Consider the following 20,687-nt stretch of genomic DNA (forward strand, 5'->3'; position numbering starts at 1 on the left):
AACTGAATAACCAGTGCTGAAAACACTCTCCAGTTAATCTACTAAGCTTCATTTTATTGTAATTTGACCTGTAATTTACTTTGGTTTTCTTTTTCATTTCCAACAGTAGCTGAGATTCCCTATACTACTGAGACTCAGATTTTTGTTTGTTCATAAGAAGATTTTTAAACAGTGCTTACAAGTGTGGTAGCTGAGGGTTTCTGCAAAGAAATGAATGTTGACACAACACACGACTTAATGCAAAGTTTCTTGCTGCACCAAATATACTGATTCAGCTGTTGTTGCACTTCTCCACAATTCCTGTTCTGCAATGTTTGGAAAATTTGGATTACTATGAAACATAATCTCTGTGCCTTCTGAGAGAAAAGGGCTGCAGGTAAACTTTACAGTTTTCCTTTAGAGAAAACCCAAAAGAAAAAAAAAAAAGGTAAAAATGGTAAAAAGGGTAAAATACAGCAGAAAGCCGTTTCTTGTTGGGCTTGGATGTGATGCCAGGGGGTAGTCTTGCTGTGCTCCTTGAAAGGGCTGCACCTGAGAGCCAGGAGGAGTGATGCCTGCTCCCTGCTCCTGGTGGTGACTGTGGGGATCAGACAGGGAGAAGGGAGATGGGAGGACTGGAATATTCCCTCCAGAACAGCCAATCCAAGCCGTGCCAGGGCAGAAGTGTGGCTGTGCTGGGCTGCTGTGAGGAGCACAGGCTGCAGGCCAGTGGCATGGGATCCGCTGGTCCCCAGAGGAGCAGTGGGCAGAGCCACAGCCTTGCCTCAGGCATGATGGAACAAGGCTGACGTTATCCAGGGTTATGTGTGGAGTATATTGCATGCCAGGAAGCTGCTAAACATTCTTGAGCTGAAAGAAGACTGGGGGAAAGGATCCTTCCCCTGCAATGGCACAGTAGGTAAGGGGAAAATGAGAGATTTCCTTTATTTTTACATTTCCAGCAGGTTGGAATTTTTACTGTTCCAAGGGTGACCTTTTCTTCAGTACACAGTCAAATGTAATGTAGTTGTAGACTTTAAAAATCCCCTTTGTATGCCTATTCTGACTAAAGTGTGCAGCCAGAACCACCTCAAAACTTAGCTGACCCAGGGTCAAAAATAAAAATTATGTTGTCATTGCTACAGATATTTAATGATACACCCTGCCACTCAGCTTCTCTTTAGACTGACACTGGTTAGAATTCTTTGGAATACCTTACAAAAAGAAAGACCATTTCCCTTAGGTGGTTCTTGTTTTCTTAAAGTATGCTAAAAAATCTGCCAATATTTTTGTGAGCCCTTTTTAACTATCTCTTTAACCCACTGCAGGAACAGCTGCATTACCAGAAAGGGCAGGCTCAGCCTTCATAATCTTTCACGTCAATTTGTTCCAGGACTTCACACTGGTTCTTGTTAGAAAGTTCTCTCTGATTTCAGGCTGAAATCCTCCTTGCTGTGAGTTTACCTTGCAGCCCCTTTTCTCATCTTTACTGAACATGGAGAACAGTATATTACCCCTCTCTTCACAGCTGTAATGTGTAGCTACCTGTATTTTACCTTTCATCACGTTTCTCCTAGTTGTTTCTTCTCCATATAATATAGCCCAAATTCCTTTGCTATTTCTGTATGCTTAAAAACCTCTGATCATTCTTGCTGCTGCTCTCAATATGCTCTTTAGTCAATCCACAACCTTCTTTAATTTGGGTCCAAGAGACAAATGCTTTTACTTCCACTGCAGCTTTGTGAACAGAGTGAAAAGCAGAAGAACCAAAGCCAAAGAATTACAGGCATTATCTTTCTTTGTACAGCTCAGGAATAAAATTATGCTTTGCCACAACAGGAAAAGACTATTGAGTTGTGTTCACTAATGATCTGTGATAAATCTTGTATGGATTTTTGTCCATAGATAGATGCAGTGTAGATTGCATATGCAATCTACTACAAGATTCTGTTCAACAACTCAGCAGCCTTGTCATTTCTTCCATCTTACATTTGTGCAGTTGTTCATCCCTACACAGGAGAAGAGCCTGGAAAAAAACTTAATAAAACCAAGAAATTACTTCTTTTTTCCTCCACTAACAGCGCAATTCTTGGCAACATCTCTCAGTATATGGCTGAACCTTTATTCCTAGTGGGAACCTGGTTGGCACAGAACAAGCTCTATTGAGTATGCAATTGCATATTGATCTCTACTTGCTATTCCTTGCATGGTTAGGATTTTAATAATGGTCTGCTCTTCAAGGTTGAGTGGGAGTTGTTTGTCCCTTGCTCCTTCATAAATGCTATCGCAATAACAGATTGACAAGAATTTTCCCTTCAATTAGATTCAAGTATTTTAGGGAAGCAAGCTTGCTACAGAGTACATATGCAAATGCATGGTGGGAAGTAGGAAATGGTAAGAGTCTGGAGCTGCTTCTTCAACACTGTGATTGACAGATTCAATAGGCACATCTGGTAAGCAACTTCATGGCAGGGCCTGCATAAGCACACTGTAAAATTGTAAATGTGGTCTGTGGAGGATAAGGGCTCCTTAGATCTGACATTATGTTTACCAGGCTCACACTTTTCTAGCAGGAGAGGCCCTTCACCATCTACTGTAAACAGAAAGAAATCAGAGGCTCTCACATGCAGGGCTGTTGGCAGATCACCATGAACTTGTTTCAGCCAGAGCACACTTCGTCGTCATGGTCAGTGAAAGCCTCCGAGCTTCAAAGGTAAGTCCTGTGCTCAAAGAGAGACATTGCCATGACCCATGACTCCTGGCAGATTTGGTTTCAGTTACTGGAAGATTCTCAAAAAATTCAAAGGCACTTCAGCTCCCTTCAAACTTCAGCAAAGAGCAGCAGACCTCCTAGACAAAGCGCAAAGTGTAGCACTAGCAGTCCAGCGAGAGTCTGCATCTTGATTTTACTAGAGCAGATGTTATCTGCAAGCAATTAACATACTTGTCATCACCAGTAAAATAGATACAGGATTCTTCGAGCTTTTTTTTTATCCACCCTAAAGAAAAGTGTTTGTGCACAAAGCAAAATTTCCACATTAGTATTGAAATAACATTCAGCGAGGCAAGCGGCATGTGTCACTTTTTTAGTTTCTTCCAGTTCCTTTTTTTTTTTTTTCAAAGAGCAATGCTGTAACACTTAGACCAGAGCTAGAGAACACATTTCATCACTGAGCTATATCTTTTAACAAGAGAATCTTTGATGTCTGTAGTTTTTTACTTCACTGTTTTTATTTTCAAATGTTACTGTTTGTTTTGTGTGGAACCAGAGTGAGTATGTATCCCACTCTTATGAGTGTGGTGGGTTGACCCTGGGTGGACACCAGGTGACCACCAAAGCTGCTGCATCACTCCCCTCCTCAGCTGGGCAGGAAAAAATATAACTGAAGTCTTGTGGGTTGAGATCAGGACAGGGAGAGGTCCCTCACCACTTGCCATCACGAGCAAAGCAGACCTGACTTGGGGAAATCAGCTTAATTTATTGCCATTCAAATCTGAGTAGGGTAAAGAGAAATAAAATCAATTTTTTTAAAAACACCTTCCAACTACCTCTGTCTTCTGTCTGGGCTTAATTTAACTCTCCATTTTCTCTACCTCCTCCCACCCGGTGGTATAGGGGGACAGGAAATGGGAGCTGCAGTCAGTTCATCACATGTTGTTTCTGCCACTCCTTCCTCCCCAGGAGGAGAACTCCTACACAGTTCCTCTGCTCCAGAGTGTGGTCCCTCTCACAGGAGATACTCTCCAACCAGCTTCTTGTGTGTGAGTCCTTCCCATGGGCTGCAGTTCTTCATGAACTTCATGAAGTTCTTCTTGGGGCTCAGTCCTTCAGGAACAGCCTGCTCCAGCTCCTCAGGGTCCCAAGTCCTGCCAGCAAACCTGCTCTGCTGTGGGCTCCTCTCTCATGGTCCATAGCCCTGCCAGGAGCCAGCACAGGCTGTCACAGGGTCACAGCCTCCTCTGGGCCCTGCTCTGCTGTGGGCTCCTCTCTCATGGTCCACAGCCCTGCCAGGAGCCAGCACAGGCTGTCACAGGGTCACAGCCTCCTCTGGGCCCTGCTCTGCCCTGGGTGGGTCTCTGCTCCCCATGGACCCGCTGGGCTGCAGGGGCACAGCTGCCTCCTCTGCTCTGCACCAGGGGCTGCAGGGATCTCTGATCCGTGCCTGCAGCACCTCCTCATCCTTCACTCACCTTGGGGTTTGCAGAGCTGTTGTTCTCACTTATTGTCATACCTTTCTCACAGTTGCAGTTGAAATTATGCAGGGTGCTTTTTTCCTTCTTACATGCATTATCCCAGAGGACGTTGTTGACAGGCTGAGCCTTGGCCAGTGGAGCTCTGTCTTGGAGCTGGTTGGTGTTGGCTCTAGAAGACACAGCAGAAGCTTCTGGCAGCTTCTCACAAAAGCCACCCCTGTAGACCCTCCACTATCAAAACTTGGCTACACAATTCCAGTACAACAATTTTCACACAACATAACCAAAGAGCTGTTTTCTGTTTATATGGATGTCTGAGGAACCCAGGAACGTAGCTGTGTATCATCAGTGTACCTGTTTTTAAAATTCTGAATGTGCTTTGCAGCAGTCACATCCCTCATAAATATACTACCTTGTTAAAATAACTGTTTTAAAGGTTCTGTGCTAACCTGTCTTCCAAAGAATCTTTTAATTAGCTTACAAGCTTTGAAGACAAAATCTACTCCACAATTTCTCTGTACTCTCAGTTAGTTTTTCCTATGTCTAGGATTTCTGTAAAAACTTACTCCACCAGAAGCGCTTCACCTCCCTCACCTTCACCAAACTCTAGGCCTTTATTTGTGAGATTTAAAAAAAAATAACAATTGGAAGTTCCTCGGGAATATTGAGTTTGTTAAAGGATTGAAAATTAAAATGTTTTCCTGGTCTGTTTTTTTCCGAGTTATTTTCTTCACCCTGATACATAAAGGGATGATTTCCTTCACACTGCTTCATCTCAATAAGTTCATTTGAGTTGCTGCTGTCTTAGAGTAGTGAAATGATTTTGTGCCTCTTTGGTGTTGTAGGAGGGGGAAAGTGGTCTCAGCTCTCAGAACTGCCACAGGTTCCTTCTTTAATCTTGGCCAAATCATTTGATGCTGAGATGTTTTATCTCTAACAGAAGCCTGCTAGTGACTTATCTCAGTAACATCTTCAGTGAAAAAAAAAGTCCCATATTTCTGACATGCCAGAAGTAATGGGATAGCTCTTGACTGGGGCTTATGTGTGACACAAATAATTATAATTTATGCATAGAAGTAAGAAACTTGAAGTCCTCCATATCCCTTATGAAGGGTTATTTAACATCTTAGCTCATCAGCTCAACGTGCTTCTTGAAATAAGCAGTGTTAACCTAATTTACAGAAGGAATTTGCTTTTAGAAGGTCAAAAGCAGGCAGCAAGCTGTAGTATAAAGAGCTAGCAGAAGAAATTGAACGTGAAACCAAGCTGCTCTGATTCTACTTTATTTAATCTGTTCTTCCTAAATATCCCCAAGCTCTGCAGCAGCTTCTGTGTTGATTAGTGACAGGAGTTGAGTAGAAAGTGACTATCATGCCAGAAGGACTTGGGGGCACTGAATCTGGAATGAACCACACATACTTAAAACTAGCTAATATAGTGACATCTTGAAGCAGCCTAGGGCAGAGAAGTTTCCTCTAAACAGAGGTTTCTAGCCCACAAGTCCTTGAATACTCTTGGTGACTAAATGATCCTGTGGCATGAGCTCTAATTAAAATCATATCTGGCCTGTTCCATATTACCCAGCACAATCTTTGGAGCTTGCTTCTGTACCTTCCTCTGCCTCACCCTCCAAGCTCTCCTTGCTGACATTCCAGATGCACAGACTGTTAATGCAGCCGAGCCCATGCAGAATGAATGCATGGATGGGATGGGGAGCACCTGAAAGAAGGAAGTTTGTGTACTGCAATCTGTGTCAGACATTACAATCCAAAGATGGTGTGGCAAAAGAAGTCCTGCCTTTATGTACTGTGGTGGTGGGTGGAAATGGAAGATTAAATGATGGCTCCTGATGTTCTAATAAAAAAGTGATGGCTCCCCTTCAACCGAGAGTGATGGGGTCATGACAAGGGTTCTGGTTATAAAGCTGCAAATTTGATGCAGGATCTCTGCAAAACATCCCTTTGTTCAACCAAGAGTTCTCTCAAAGAATTCTTAATCTTCTGCAGACATCTACTTAGAGAATAAAAAGATAATATGAATCAATTATTTCAGTGGATATCTCCTTATTTACATGTTGAAATGCAAAAAGCTCTGCTTCTCTGACGAAGGACAAGGTGAACAATTCAGAGACCATCTACTTTCTTACAGCACCAACCCTCCTTTCAGCACTTCCCCAAAATTCCCTATAATTTTTTATTATGTTGCATTCCAGAAAAGCTATGCTGCACATTTATCCTCCTCTTTCCATAGCTTCCTTTTGCATCTAGACACTGTTGTTTCCATCCTGAGTAAAAAAAGTATAGAAAACAAACCATATAAGTAAAATTAACCTTTTTTTTTTTTTACTGTCTTCACCATGTAGTTTTTGCTGATGCAAAAATATTATTAGAAATGCTTTTACTCTGCAGAGCTACTGAAAAGAAAAAAAAAGTTATTATTGGACTAATGCCAATAAACAAAACAAAGAAGTAAAAAGACATTTTGGATGGGCATTTTGAGAGCCTCAGTGACAGGTATTTGTGGAACTGAGGGTTTTATATCAGTGGAAACTTTAATAATTGAGGATGCCAATGATGTACTTGTTTGATGGCTGTCTACAATATTAATCCTTTGAAGACTGAAGTCAAAAATGGTTTATTCAGTGCTGACATGACATTTTGTGCCAGGTAATCCAGGTTGCCAAAAGCAAGTGGTTAGTTGTTATTGAACAGCCAAGCTTCAGAGTGTTACCGTGGCCCACTCTATGCCAGTGGTAGTACAAAAAGAAAAATTCATTTGGAGATGGCAGAAAAATAAAATAGATGGGGAATAGATGTCATTAAATGAGGACATTTGAGAAATGCCTCTATGGAAGCAATCAGAGACCAGAATTAAGTTAAACTTTACAAGAGATTTCATCTGAAAATAGATGACAGAAGCAACTATGGAAAGTTTCCTGCTTAAAAGAATAATTTACTTTTCATAGCTGTGATTGAAAATTTTGTTTTCAACATTTTGTGTCTTGCAATCAGTCCTCTTTTATGGTCTCCAAGTTAGATGTAATTGAGAAAAAGCAAAAACGCTTAAAAACACTTCCAGCAAAGTTGCAGTAGGACTTCACATGGCTTTTGTTCTCTTCAGTTATGTTCAAGTTCAGAATCCTCCATCCTGACTAAAGATGATAGAAGCTGCTACATCAACCTGTCAGTGAGCTCCTGTATTCCTTCAGAATCCTTTTGATGAGACCTCTTCTCAAAAGGTGTGAAAAATGTGTGTTGATTCGGTGGAGTTTTCTTTCAAGTACAAACAGACTGAAATGAGTGAGGCCATGTCACCACACATAAAACCTATAATTTCCCTTTTCCTTTAAAAATGAGGATCAGTTGAATATTGGTGTGTATGCTACGGATGGTGCTTCTAGTAAGGCTGGTAATCATTTCTTTAAAATGCCTGTAGCAGACATTATCCTACTTTATGTAAAACTCTAATTAGTTGATTCAAATGATACTACCTTACAGCACAAAAATTAGTGATGCTGTGAAAAACTGAGACCTTCCTGTGTTGTTTGAAGCCTGTTCATTTAAACAACAGGGTTGTTTACATAGTTAAACAGAAAGTCTTATTAGGGATAAAGGACATCCTGTAAAATGAGTGACTGTATTCTGGAAAAAATACAGAAAAGAGTTGATAAGAGGTTACCATGGCAATGGCCTGCCTGTGCTGACCAGAGGACATTACAATTGAATAAGAAATTGTATTACCTATGTAGACTATGTATTAGCTGAATTACTACCTGACCATTCTGCTCAGACTTTTATCATAGCAATGCTAGAAAGAAGTTGACACACTAAATGTAGTTGAAGAATAGCAACAAGAATTATGAGAACCTTAGAAATGCTCCTTAACAAAAAAGGGCCTGAGAAATGTCACCATTTTCACTCAGAAATTTGCTTGCACCACATTACTACTGGGAGAAGGCAGAGATTTTCAATAGGAAAGTTGATATAACAAGGTTAAGAGGCTAAATATTAAGTGAATTTAGACAAAATATACTCATTCTACATCTCACTTTGGCTCTTCTTTCTACGGATACCTCTGCATGTAAGTTCTTGGGTTTAAATGATTCTGGGCTTTTTCTGGGCTGTCATAAGAAAATACAAGTGATTGAAATTGTTTGGGAGTCTTTATGAAATAGTTTGATAATAAAATACTGATTTACTAAAGCTTTGTGAAAACAAATCTTTTGTAAAGACACCCCAGTTCCTGTGAGGAACTGTAACTGAGCCATGAACAAGGTTCCAGAAGAGCAGGAACAGCAGTTTCCCTGGACAAAATTTTCTGGTAAATTGTCTTTTTGGGGTCTTTCTCTGGCATTAAAGCCAACTGGCATGGAAGATCCCATATCCATATTGTGAAAATCTCTTTACTCTCTATTGCATGATAGCTATTTCCAATTTACCTATTGGAAACATTATGTAAAATTGCCTGTTTCCAGACCATAAAATGGAATTATGTGGGAAAATAGCAGCAGCCTCTGACAAAAATGATCCTGGGATTGTTCTACAACTTTGTGGACAATGCAACAACTCCTGGGACTACATAATTCACTAGAGTAAATGAAGTTGTAATATGCTGCTGGAGATCCCAAGCCATCACAATCAGTGGTTTCTTGCTTTCTCACACAGTGGACAGACACATGAACCAGCTGGGCTCCAGAACAAGAGACTCTAATGTCCAGCAGCAGTGTATGACTGAGAAACAGAAAACAGAACTTTGGTTGACATCCTCTAGTAGTCTTGGTGAGGCATTTCACTTCTTAAATGCTCTTCATCTCAGTTTCCAAAATGAAAACAAAACCAACCAAGCAACCAATCAAACAAAAAACCTGACATCAAAAGCCCAACAAAAGCCCTTGACTTCAAAAGTTTCATAGACCACCAAAAGTGACAACTCTTGAAAATCAAATCACAAGTTTGTCTTGAGAAACTTGGAGAAAAAAGAGCTTCAGTTGATGTTCAGAAGAGTCTTATGATCCAGGCTACTTTGGCTTTTGAGTGTCCAAACATAGACACTTGTGGAAACAAAGCCTTTCAGAATTACCAGTGTTTTTGGAAAATCCAGAAGGCATTAGTGTTTATACTCTGCAGGATCTGTGTTTTTCACTTTGGTTTGTGCCGCAGTGTCTTTGTGCAGCTTTTAAGTATAATTGGAATAAATTGAAGAATGTTAGAGACTCCTAAATGGACTATGCCTTAGATACAGGATAGCATTATAATATGAAAGTGGAGTGCTTGGCAGCTGAACACAGAAGTCCCAATGGGACCTGTGTCCTGTAGCCTAAGACAAGAGGTTACACTTGATATTTGCAGCTTACTTGCTGTCCCACACAAAATCCCAGCAAACTGCATTTTTCAACAAATAATTTTATATGCCACATCCTCACCATTGATCACACTGTCTGAGACTGTAAACAGATTCTGTTAACTTGTTTAGACTGGTTTCCCCATTGCTAAATAGCACTTGCTTTTTAATATTTGGTCTTTATAACTCTCATGGCTAAAGTGACAGAATGCTTTCATGTTATTTTTACATTAAAAATTATTTAGCGTTTGGGTTTTTGTTTTTCGTTTGCTTTTTTTTCAGTATGGAAGAAGGAAAATTAGGTAAGTAAGAATTTAAGGAAATTAAATTTTCACTTCCCCAAACTGGGCAGAGTAAACTACTAGGATTTTGTCTGGAAAATACTGATATTAAAAATTCTCATAAAATTCCATTGGGAGGGGTGTTAAAACACTTTTTAATACAGAGGATCTCTGTGTAAAAGAGCTGGTATTCTCTCTTAGGTCCCCTCCCCTTCAGAACTGTGTGGGCTGCCTCCCCTGTTATGTGCACTCATATAATACCCCTGTGGCAATGACAGTGGTTGCTTGCACAGAAAATTAATACTAGGAAAGTATTTATGCATTTGTTCTGTATTGAGTGTGATAAATGTTTTCCCTTTCTGAAAAACAAAACACTTGCATTTTCTGCTTTTGTTCTTCATCTCCTCCCATCTGCTTTGTTTCTCTTAGCTGGAAATGAGAATAACAGCTGACTCTCTGTGGATTGCCAGTGGTCTATGGAGGGTTTGAAGGCCTCTCTAATATCTTTGAAGCTCCTTTTTAAAAATAATTCTGTCCTAGTTCATGTGAAAAGCCGTATAATTCTTTCATCAGATCATAATTACTGCAGTGAAAGGACTAGACCTATTTTCTATCTTTGTCAATAGTGAGGGTTTTGTGGCCATGTGGCCCACTGGACATCCAACATTTTATGTCTCCAACCAAAAGCATTTGTCTAAATGCAGGCATGTTTTGAGGGTGATATAATGATTTCCTTCACCCGAAGTAGCACACCCAGTATATCTTTTCAGATTGCACTAAAAAATACCAAACATTGCCTGAGAAGCTTCTGAACATGGATCTAAAAGAAAGGCAAATTCAGATACTGCATTATTTAAATACCTTCCTCACTGTCTGAAATAGTGTGGGACTTTGCAGCTATAAGAACCACAAGGTTTTAAGTAGAAACCTGTGGTCTTTTGTTATTCCAAATGTAAAATCACCACAAGAAGGAACACTTAGGTTATGGCTCAGTACTGTAGACTACCCTGTAGAGCAAAGTTATAAAAAAATTGAGCTGTGCATCACAGCAAGTCAATCACAATTTCTTGGAAACTATGACAGAATGAAACTCATGAGCTACTTTGCCTTTAACCACAGGAAAAAACATGAAAATTCGCAGGTTGTTGGGGTCATAGGAAGAGAGTTATAATTAAAGTCTGCGAATTTTCACTGACACTAAGTAACTAAAGGCTTATAAAACAAATTTAAAGAACATAAGCTTTCTGGAGGTAATTAATTAATAATTTGCGTTTTGTTGTGGTGCTTTTTGTTTGGGGGTTTTTATTTGTTTTGGGATTATTTGGTTTTGTTTTTCTTTTTGGTGCTTTAGGTTTTTTTTTGAGGGGGACAGACCTGGAGAGATTCTGACAGAAGTATTTAAAAGACCCAAGTAAGATGATCCTTAGAGTAGCACATTTTACACTCACAGATGTTTGTGTTTTCACTTCATCATTTCTCAGTAGTGGATTTTCATTAGTAGACTGATTTGACATGATCATTAATGCAAATCAACTTAACTGCATCTGGCTAAATAAACATTGCAATCATTTACAGGGCAGTTACTACACAAATTGGAGGAAGGACCTTGACCATAAGGTAATCAAAGCATATGAAAGCAGAATGTCCCTTTTCCTTTCTATTATAACCAGAAGTGGGAAGAGAAGTTGGTGTATGACAGCTTGGCCAAGGAATAAAAACTTTTTCATTTTACATTGAAAACAGGTTTTTTTTTTTTATTTTTAGTTCATAAAAAAGAACATAGAGAAATATTGCCTATTTTATTAGTTGCACCAAAGTCATGTTGGCAAGTGAAAAAATAATACTAAGCTAAAATAGCTTCATGTGTTTCCCATTATATGATCAGCTGGTGATGCAAAGGACCAGCTTGCACTGCTTGCTAGTCAGCCTGGTGGTTACAGAGCTCAACCAGAACAGTGCTGCCCACTGGGAATGGCAGAGGCACAAGTGTCCAGAGTTCTATTTACCCCAGGTTAACAGTGAGGCTGCTGTGACTGGTATGTCCAAGAAAAGGTTTTTTCTGTACTTGATGACAAAAACTGGGTGTTCATGTACATCAGCTGTTACATGCTGTTGTGCTCTACATGTCTGGTGTAGGTCTATTGGCTACTAAGATGGAATTCAGAATGTGACTTTTCTGAAGCTTAGTTTAATCTGATGAAAGTATATTTAAGTACATTTCTTTTCTTTACAGTGCGTTATTTAATTGTCATGCTTCAATTGTAATGATGTCTTTTTCAAAAAGGTTCTGAAGGAACACAGTTACCATAAGAGAAAGATCTTCACTCAGAATAAAAAAAAAAACCAAAACCTAGTTAAAAGTTAGGAAGAAATGGATGGGAACAGAAGGTGAATTTTCCTACCAAACAAGTGTATAGAGTAGTGCCACACTCATACATTCTTGGGCCTTAGCAGCATAGGCCCCTGGAATGGAATTCATAGATAATTTAGGGAAGAGGTGAACAGAGAAGTGACAAAGTTAATTGATGATCCTGAGTTACTTAATGTAGTAAAGCTGTCTGAAATAGACTAAAAAGGATTTATTTATTTATATAGTTATTTATATATATTTACATATTGTATATGCACTGTGTGATGGAGAAGTGAACAGCAGCAAAAAATTCAACATAAGTAAACAAAAAGCGACACAGAAAAAAATTGCCCTAACTTTATTTAAAGAAAGATAACCTTCAAGTTGGCTATTTCTCTTCAGAAATGAAATCTTGAGAGATCTTGACATCTTGAGAAAGAAAACTATCAATTCAGTGCTCACTCATGGGAGTAGAGAGACTACTGTGCTAGACAGTTTTAATCATCAAATCTTATTCCAAGGTGTTGAGTCATGTCAATGTTCAGCTACAACTATGAGCATGCTGCATCAGAAAACCTAAGCTACAGAGTCAAGAGATAAGTATATAAAATACATAATACTCACTAACATAGACCCTATTACTGTAGAAGGCTTGCCCAAAAATTTCTTTTATGAAAGGGAAAATTGAATAGGTTTTTTTTTTTTGTGGTTATTTATCTTTGTTCAATGTGAGTACATTTAAGTAGCCTGCAGAATAGGTGTAATATTTACCTGCTTTTGCATAAGTATATATGTGTGTGTGTGTTTGTATCTGCAAATATTAATCCTATCTATGGAGTAGTTTATTATCTTCCATATCCTGTGTATAAATACCTATGTTCAGTATATTCTGTCACATTAATTAGATGGAATGTATCATAAAATTTAGCAGCACTAACTCATATTCATGGCATAAGCTATTTTAAACCATATGTTTTTCATTTTCCTTGGATGTAGACTTTTTTCTGCAGACGGAAAAACAAGTTAATGTAACTTGAAAGATAAGTTAAAAAATTCAGTTTTATATTTTTCTCTTTTGAGTTATTATCAGAGAAAATGTCATTATTAGGCTCATTATTTTCTGCTCTAAAAGAAAAATGGGTACATTTGTTGCTTAGTTCCTAGAATAAGAATCTATAATAGAAAAAGTGCCTAACTTTCAAGTTAGAGAAATACCAGTTTGTTCTATGCAGTCATCACATGCCTTTAAGTTTTAATAATAGCTGCAGCATTATGTCAGTTATATGCAAATATTATATGCTGATATTTCCCTGGGCAGTTTGCACACCCCTATCTCTAAATCTGTCTGTTGTCTGAGACCTCAAGATGACTTGTTCCTTAGAAACTGGGTTTGCCCAGCTGTCACACAGCTCTCCCCTCCTTCTCCTGACCCTATCAATATTAAGGACAGGAAATTGTCCTCTCACATGCCTTTTTGCTTATAAGGAGTCAGATTTTGTGCTTAGGTTTAAAACAAATAACATGGAAGGCATTGAGAATAAAGCAGAAAACTTCAAGAATTTAAAGGACTTAAAAGTTCTGATTGGCTTTTAAGCTTGAGAACTTTTGGATGTTAAAAGATAAGGGATAAGTTTTGTCATCCAGAGCACTAGCCTAAAACCTCAAGCTCATTATTAGCATGGGTTTTGGAAGGGCTCTCCCATGTGGTACACAGCCAAGTGGCTCTTCTGACTACAGCCAGCAAACCCATCTCTTTTTTCTCCAGTGATAGCAGTGACTGTGTTATTGCAAAGCAGCCATGGGGCCTCCTTTTCTGTCTTCAAAACCACAAAGCACAAATGTTAAAGACATTGTGAGATTTGAATGGACTGTTTCTTTTGGGCTTTTTTCACTCTTCTTCACTTCCCATGTCTGATCAGGATTGGAAACGGAAGTGTTGAAAGACTATACTTAGTATTATTTATTGAGCACTGACACTGTGCTTGGAGTTTAACCACTTTGTGAAATACCACAAAAAGAAACTACTTTTACTGTATTTCAAGCCCAACCAGAATGAGAAATTACTGGAAGTTTCACAAGAATACTCTGTTTTTGCAAGTCTTCCAGGCTAGTTCTGCAGATCAAAGATGGTCAGGCAGTCTTGGATGAAACCCAAACGAACATTCAAACTTTGGTGCTTAGCCAAACCAGAGTGAAACTCTGAATTGTAAGGTTTGCTCACTCTTCTGTCCTTCAGTGTTGATAATATGCAGGTTAAGCCTGCCTGATGCAACTTGAAGGTTCTGTTTGTTCCATAGATAACACTTTGGGTCCTCTGTGTATGCTTTTTATGGTTTGCTAACAGGCTTTCTAATACCATTTTTAAGTGATTTGGTGTAAAATCCAGTGGCCCACAGTCAGATCCAGAGCTAATTCATACCTGAGGGAACGTGAGCCGTCCCTACAAAAGCAGGTATTAGAAGGAATAATTACACTATTCTGTTACAGGAAAGAGATTAATTTTAACAGACCATGAGCAAGGCTCATGTGTTGTACCTTATATGTTAGAGCTGGTGTACTACTCCACACCAGTGAAGTGATAAAACTTGAGCCCTTGTGCTCTGGGTGTCTTTTTTTAAAGCCATCACCCCCTTATGGAGTAAGCACTTGCAGAGAATTACCATGGTGTTTCAACTAAATCTAATTTTGTGCCCAAACTTGTCTGATTAGCTGCGCCTATATTTTTGTTATGAAAATAATGAATTATAAAGTAAGTAAATAAATAAATATAAAAGTATAGATAAAGTCTCCATAAGATATGTCCTGACCTCATTTGCAGCCCTCTTGAATTTCTGTCCTTGGCTGGTTGTTCCATGGTAGAATTTTCCATATTGCTTCTCCTGTGGACCAGCATTTGGACATATGGACACAAGGACCATGATCCTTAAGTGTTGTCATCCATGTCTCCCTGTCATCCCTTCAGGGCTTCCATCACATGCTTTAACACGTAACAAAAACATGGTTACCTGTTTTGAAGACAGTGCTACCCATGTTTTTGGCACCCCTGAGTCTCACAGACACTAGGATATGTGAAAAGATGCTCTGCTACTAGCTTTGTGTCAGTTTGCTCTGTGGCTTGCAACAGGCCTGCTGGATTTGCATGACAAAATTTCTCCAAAAAAAAAAATTTTGTGAAGGATAGGCAAGTACACTCCCTATGTCAAAATATTCTGAAGGCTGTATCTGCAAGAGCTCTAGGAAAGATGCAACAAGTATTTAAAGTTACAGAGAAAGAATCATCCTGGTTAGAAAAAAATCTAATCTAGGTTCCTGGCATCAGACACAAACTTCGGGGAAGGGAAAACATTTAAACTCTTAATAATGGCTACTTTATGATACTCATAACAGCAATGTCAAATACTTATAAATACTTGGACTGTGCTGTTAATAATTCAGTGGAAATCTACAGACATAACTCCAACTTTAATGAAAATTAATATGAAGTGTGGATCTAGCTCCATATATATGTCACATAGTGTGCAGTAAAAACTTACTCTTGCATAAAATCAATATTTAGTGGTCAAATTTCCCCTGTATCCCACTAATAAGGGATGGAGTCATATGGTTCAGCTGTAAATCTACCAGCTGGAAGTAATGAGATGAACTGTCCACAGCAATATGAAAGATATACATGCCTATTCAAAGGCAGACCATCTGTGGAGATCCATGGAGAAGGGCAGTAGAGAATTTTATATAGACATACAGTAAAACAGCCTCTCGTGATACTGCAGGAGCTGTGGGGGCCTAATCTTTACATTTGACTATTAAATTAAGAAGGGTAAAGCCTACACAATACCAATGGTATTAGTCATGTCTGGAGGGGCATCCAATACCAGATGTCACTTTTCTGATCTTTCATGCTCAGCTCTTACAGCTTTTGGCACGTCAGAGTTCGCATCTGAATACAATTTAAGTTATAACAATACAATCAGCATGTCTAACTATTTTTGCCTTTCTCTCTGCTATTTTGGGAGCTAGGCTATGGTGAGCCTCAGTTGTTTAATCTAAAAGCCTTCCTTGTCCCCATCTCCAGCCTCATGAGGTAATGCTGGGGGATGTCAGAGAGCAGTGTTAAGGAACAGTTGTTTGACAAGTGCTACTGGTTTTAAACTGAATTGCTTGTTTATTGGCTGCACAATTATTCATCTGCTAGCATAGCATAGAAAAAATAATGTTGACAGTAAAATAGTAGCTTTTCTTGGTAGAAATTATTTGTCTTAAGTGAACAAGTCGTTGTTTTAATGTGAATGCAATTTGTACAATATACAGGAAAGGTTTGTTTATTTATTTAACTGGCAAACAAAAGCTTTCATGATCAGACAAAAGAAAATATATGTAGGGAATTGTGTGTGGAGGAGCATAGTCTGCTCTTCTGACTTGTTATAAGATAAAGTCATCTCCCTTTATGCAGATTATTCATGTTTATTTATGACATTCTGTGAAAGGAAAGACACTCAAATGCCTCAGGGCTATGGCCCAAAGTAAATAACTTGTCATAATATACCTTGCAAATGATAATGTAAACCACGGGAAATCCAGGGAGGAGATGCACATACATTCCAAAGCTGGGAAGTTATTGAATGTTTAGGCTTAAGAAGCAGATAGTTTTGATTGGGGATATTTCCCTTGTTTCTGTATGTTAGATGGATTGCTCTGTGTGAGTGATATCCATTGTACTGTGTTTATTCTTTTCCGCTTTTGTTCACCAATCACTGTGATGTCTGGTCCTTTCCCAAAGATGGTCTGTATAATAAATATGTTAAGTCTGACAAGGAATGGATGGTAATGCAGCATCAATGCCCTCTGGGGTTAGGGAGTGTTCTGGTTATTTTTGTGTCTCTGTAAGCTTACTATCCAGGCATTTGTATAGACAAAATCTTGACTCAAGTTCAATGCAGAAATCTTTCCACTGGGGGAGCTGGCAGCCTGGGTTTGAGCAGCAACACCAGCAGATGCATCTTTGCATTTCTGGTTGCATCCAGGCCTGCTGCTTTGTGTGCAGTGTTTGGACCAAAAAAGGACTTAATGAGTTAATTCAGCATTTCAGTATGGATTATGTGTATAAAGAACCCTGGACTTAGGTAGAGGTAAGGTAGCTGCTATGCAAGGTGCTCTGCAGTAAGACTGTTTTTGGGAATCTTGGGGGCTGTTCTCTATGCTGTCATGTGCCAGTGCTATAGCTGAATGACTTGCTTAAAAGCTTGACTCCCGAGCCAGATGTAGGTAAATCACTTGTAACCAGTTTGGCTCTCTCTGAACTATTAGATTGGACAGTGCCAGAATACTGCCACATGACCACTTCTACTGTTAATTTGTTATTCTGCTTTTTAGCCCAGTTTTGGCCTGTGCCAAAAAACACTCTTCCAAACAGTTCCCAGACACAGTTCAGGAGTCAGCAGGAATGAGCAAGAGACAGCTACCAATAGGAAGTTTGGATACAAAGCACTTCGCTATCACAGCTGGAAAGAACAGTCTCTAGCCCTTTTTATTTAGCAAGGAAAAATAGTTGTGAGTGGACCATTGGTAGTTAATATCTATTGCATAAAACACACCCTTTTTTTTTTCCCTTTTGAGAGTTTGCAGTTAGCTATTGCTAGAAATGTTTCTCTTCTGACTCTCAAACTTCAATATTTTTAATGTATTTTCATTATAATTTGTTTTCCTGTCAGAAATAAATTAACCCAAAATTTAGTTTTGCTTTTAAATTGTATTTTGATTATTGTTTTCACATGTAATGTATATTTTTATTTTTTTCTTATAGATGGATAATGGTCTATCAAGTCTAGGTTGGCCTTCATTAGCATTATCCTCCAAAGGCATTTCAATTAATATAACATCTGAATTATCTCATGAATGTGCTCTTCTCTCTCTGGGAGAAGAGCATATTCTCATAGGCAAACTGTGCTTCAAATTTAGATAGTGGCATTTCACATGTTGAATCTGAATTTAATTGTTGTTACTGCCTTTCACTGGTGCAGTAAGTACAATAAGATCTTGAACTTTTCTGCAATTTGTAGGCATTTCCAGTCAACAAGCTTTTAATAGTTGGATTTTTAGGCAATATTTAGTCGAAATTTCTTGAGGGTTTTTACCTTTTGTTTTTTCTTTTTTGTTTTGTTTCTTTTTTGTTTTTGTTTTGGGTTTTTTTATGCTAGTTTGGTTGGGTTTTTTGTCATCTTGTCTTCTTATAATGAAAGTTTTTGGAGCTGGTACCTGGCTGTGCAGAGCTGCTACCTGTTATAAGGTGCCTAGTATATGGAGAGACCAACTTGTGGTCCAAATTCATTGTTGATGTACCACATCCAAACCTCTAGCACTTCACTGCCAGGTTGCAGTGACACCTTGTAGGTTGCAATATGTGTAAAATAAGCATCACAATGAAGATTTACCCAGCTTCCTTCTCTTCCTGGGTACCTCCAGTAAAGAAGTATGAAATGAAACAAGGGAGTTTATCAACATAACAAAATAGCATGCTAAAGAAAACAACAGTGGCTGATAAAGTGGCTTGCAGAACAATTGTGTCAGGAAAACAATGACACAGTTGGGCTGGGCCTGACCTTCTACAAAGCCCAGAGGAGGCTGCATCTGGCATTTTGATTCTGACCCCCTTCTGAAGGCAGTAAAACAGTAAGTCTTAACTAAAAGTGGGGGTTTTTTTTGCTTTTTTTTGCTTTTTTTTTTTTTTTTTTTTTTTTTTTTTTACTAAAAAGAAATTACCTCACTGGGTCCTGAGAATTAGAAGCCAGGATAAATTTCTTCCAGTGCACTGTGCAATTTTTCACCCCTTCCCTGAAGAGGTAGGATTATGTAACCTAATAAATTGGTCTCATTACAGAGCCACTGACAGACAGACATAGAGGTTGCTGCCAACTGGCATGTGTGCTGAGGGTGAGCACGCCCAGGGGCTGGTGCAGTCAGCAGAGGATGCAGCACTCAGAAACCATCTGGCTGAAGCAGGTCATGCCTGTTGCATAAAGCAGGGGAAGATAAGGATGTCAGCAGCATAGAGGGCGACATCCATCAATCAGCTTCTTCATTATAGCAAGAATGAGCACTGAGGGTCCTTGGGAGGAAGAAGGACCTCGTGATCCCTCATCTCACAGGTGGCAAGCCTAAAAAAGTCTAACCTTTCACATTTCTAGGGGCAGGCAGGATGAAGAATGTGTTTTTAATGAATTGCCCATAATCACACACACAGAGACCTACACTATATTCTACTTTCACATATATTTCCCCTTCAGGATAAAATAATTAAATAGAAAAGTCTCATTATTTATTTTAAAAAATCATAAAAGTGTGTCTTAGTGGAAAGCAAATTTTAAAGTCTCTGATCAAGTAAATAATTCTCTGTAATAAAAATGCAGAGAATTATTTTCTACATCTGCTTTTCACTCTGAAGGATAGAAAAATGGTAGAAGAAAGAAATATGCCAGAAGGTAACATGATGAAATGAACACTCATTGCATTTTTACTCATCTGAGCTAAGAATCAGATGATTAATTAAATCTCAAACTAAGAATTAGATGATTAATTAAATCTCAGGCTTCAGGGACTGAAATATGAAAGAGCCTGTTTCTTCTGCACAGTCAAATATATGCCAGAGTACATGGGGGAAGATTTGCATTCCACTCGGAAATGTCACTAACCATCAGAGGCATAATTTGTAAAGGCCAGAAAAAGTACAAAATGCTCGGAAAATTGTCCTTACACTCAGTTAACCAATACAAAGTTAACCAACAGAATACAATTGAGAGCAGGAAGACTCTGGAAGGTTTTATTCATCAGTATCATACTGCAAAGGGAAGAACAGATCTGCATACCAATAGGTGCGTAAGTCTAACCTGGCAGGTTGATTAATATCCATTACTTCAGCATACAGAAACTGAGAGTAAGTGCTTCTAGAGGAGGAAGAGGCCATAAATACCCTGAGCTACCTACTGAATTTCCCTTTATGCCACCAAAGATAGTAGATGGAAGCTGACCATTTCCTAAATTCAGAGAGGTCTAAATCTCCATGTGTTTCTTGATCATGCAGGGACCCTTTAGAAAGACCCTTATTTAGAAATAGAGACAAGCTCAGGTGAACTGGACTGCATGGGTCACAACATCCTAAAATAAGATTTGGTGTTAGCACTTAGCTTAGATAATGCTAAGTGATTTTACAAGGATTGCTGCTCTGTAATACTGCAGGGTTTAAAGAAAATCAAATCTGCTGTCATTTTTCTCACTAAGCATTCACCAATGTCAACTTTCTCCTTCGGGGAAATTGGGATTTGGCCCTGCCTGCAAATGAACTCCCTAAAGTCCCAAAGTAGGCAGACAAAGGGAAAAATGTTTGTAGGATGAGGAGGACTTTTTTCCACTCACTTCTCAAATGATAGCCATGTTTTGACACTTGTAATGAAGCCAATGAGGAAAACTATTACTGAGAAAAAGGCCTCTCTAACAGGGAGCACGTATGATTATGATCTGGCTGTTCACCTCAGAGTTTGCAGTAGATTAGG

General features: G+C 38.9%; 1 long non-coding RNA gene across 1 annotated transcript in view; it reads left to right on the top strand.

Moving 5' to 3' along the window:
- Positions 1–824: 824 nt before the first annotated feature.
- The window catches only part of LOC130251572 (uncharacterized), a 37,960-nt gene continuing 18,097 nt past the window's right edge, over positions 825–20,687 (top strand). The window contains exons 1-2 of the long non-coding RNA XR_008840181.1: positions 825–898; positions 2,550–2,692. This is a non-coding gene — a long non-coding RNA (uncharacterized LOC130251572). The remainder of the gene's footprint in view (positions 899–2,549; positions 2,693–20,687) is intronic.

The sequence above is a fragment of the Oenanthe melanoleuca genome, chromosome 3 (genome assembly GCF_029582105.1).
Source record: "Oenanthe melanoleuca isolate GR-GAL-2019-014 chromosome 3, OMel1.0, whole genome shotgun sequence".
Lineage (NCBI taxonomy): Eukaryota > Metazoa > Chordata > Aves > Passeriformes > Muscicapidae > Oenanthe > Oenanthe melanoleuca.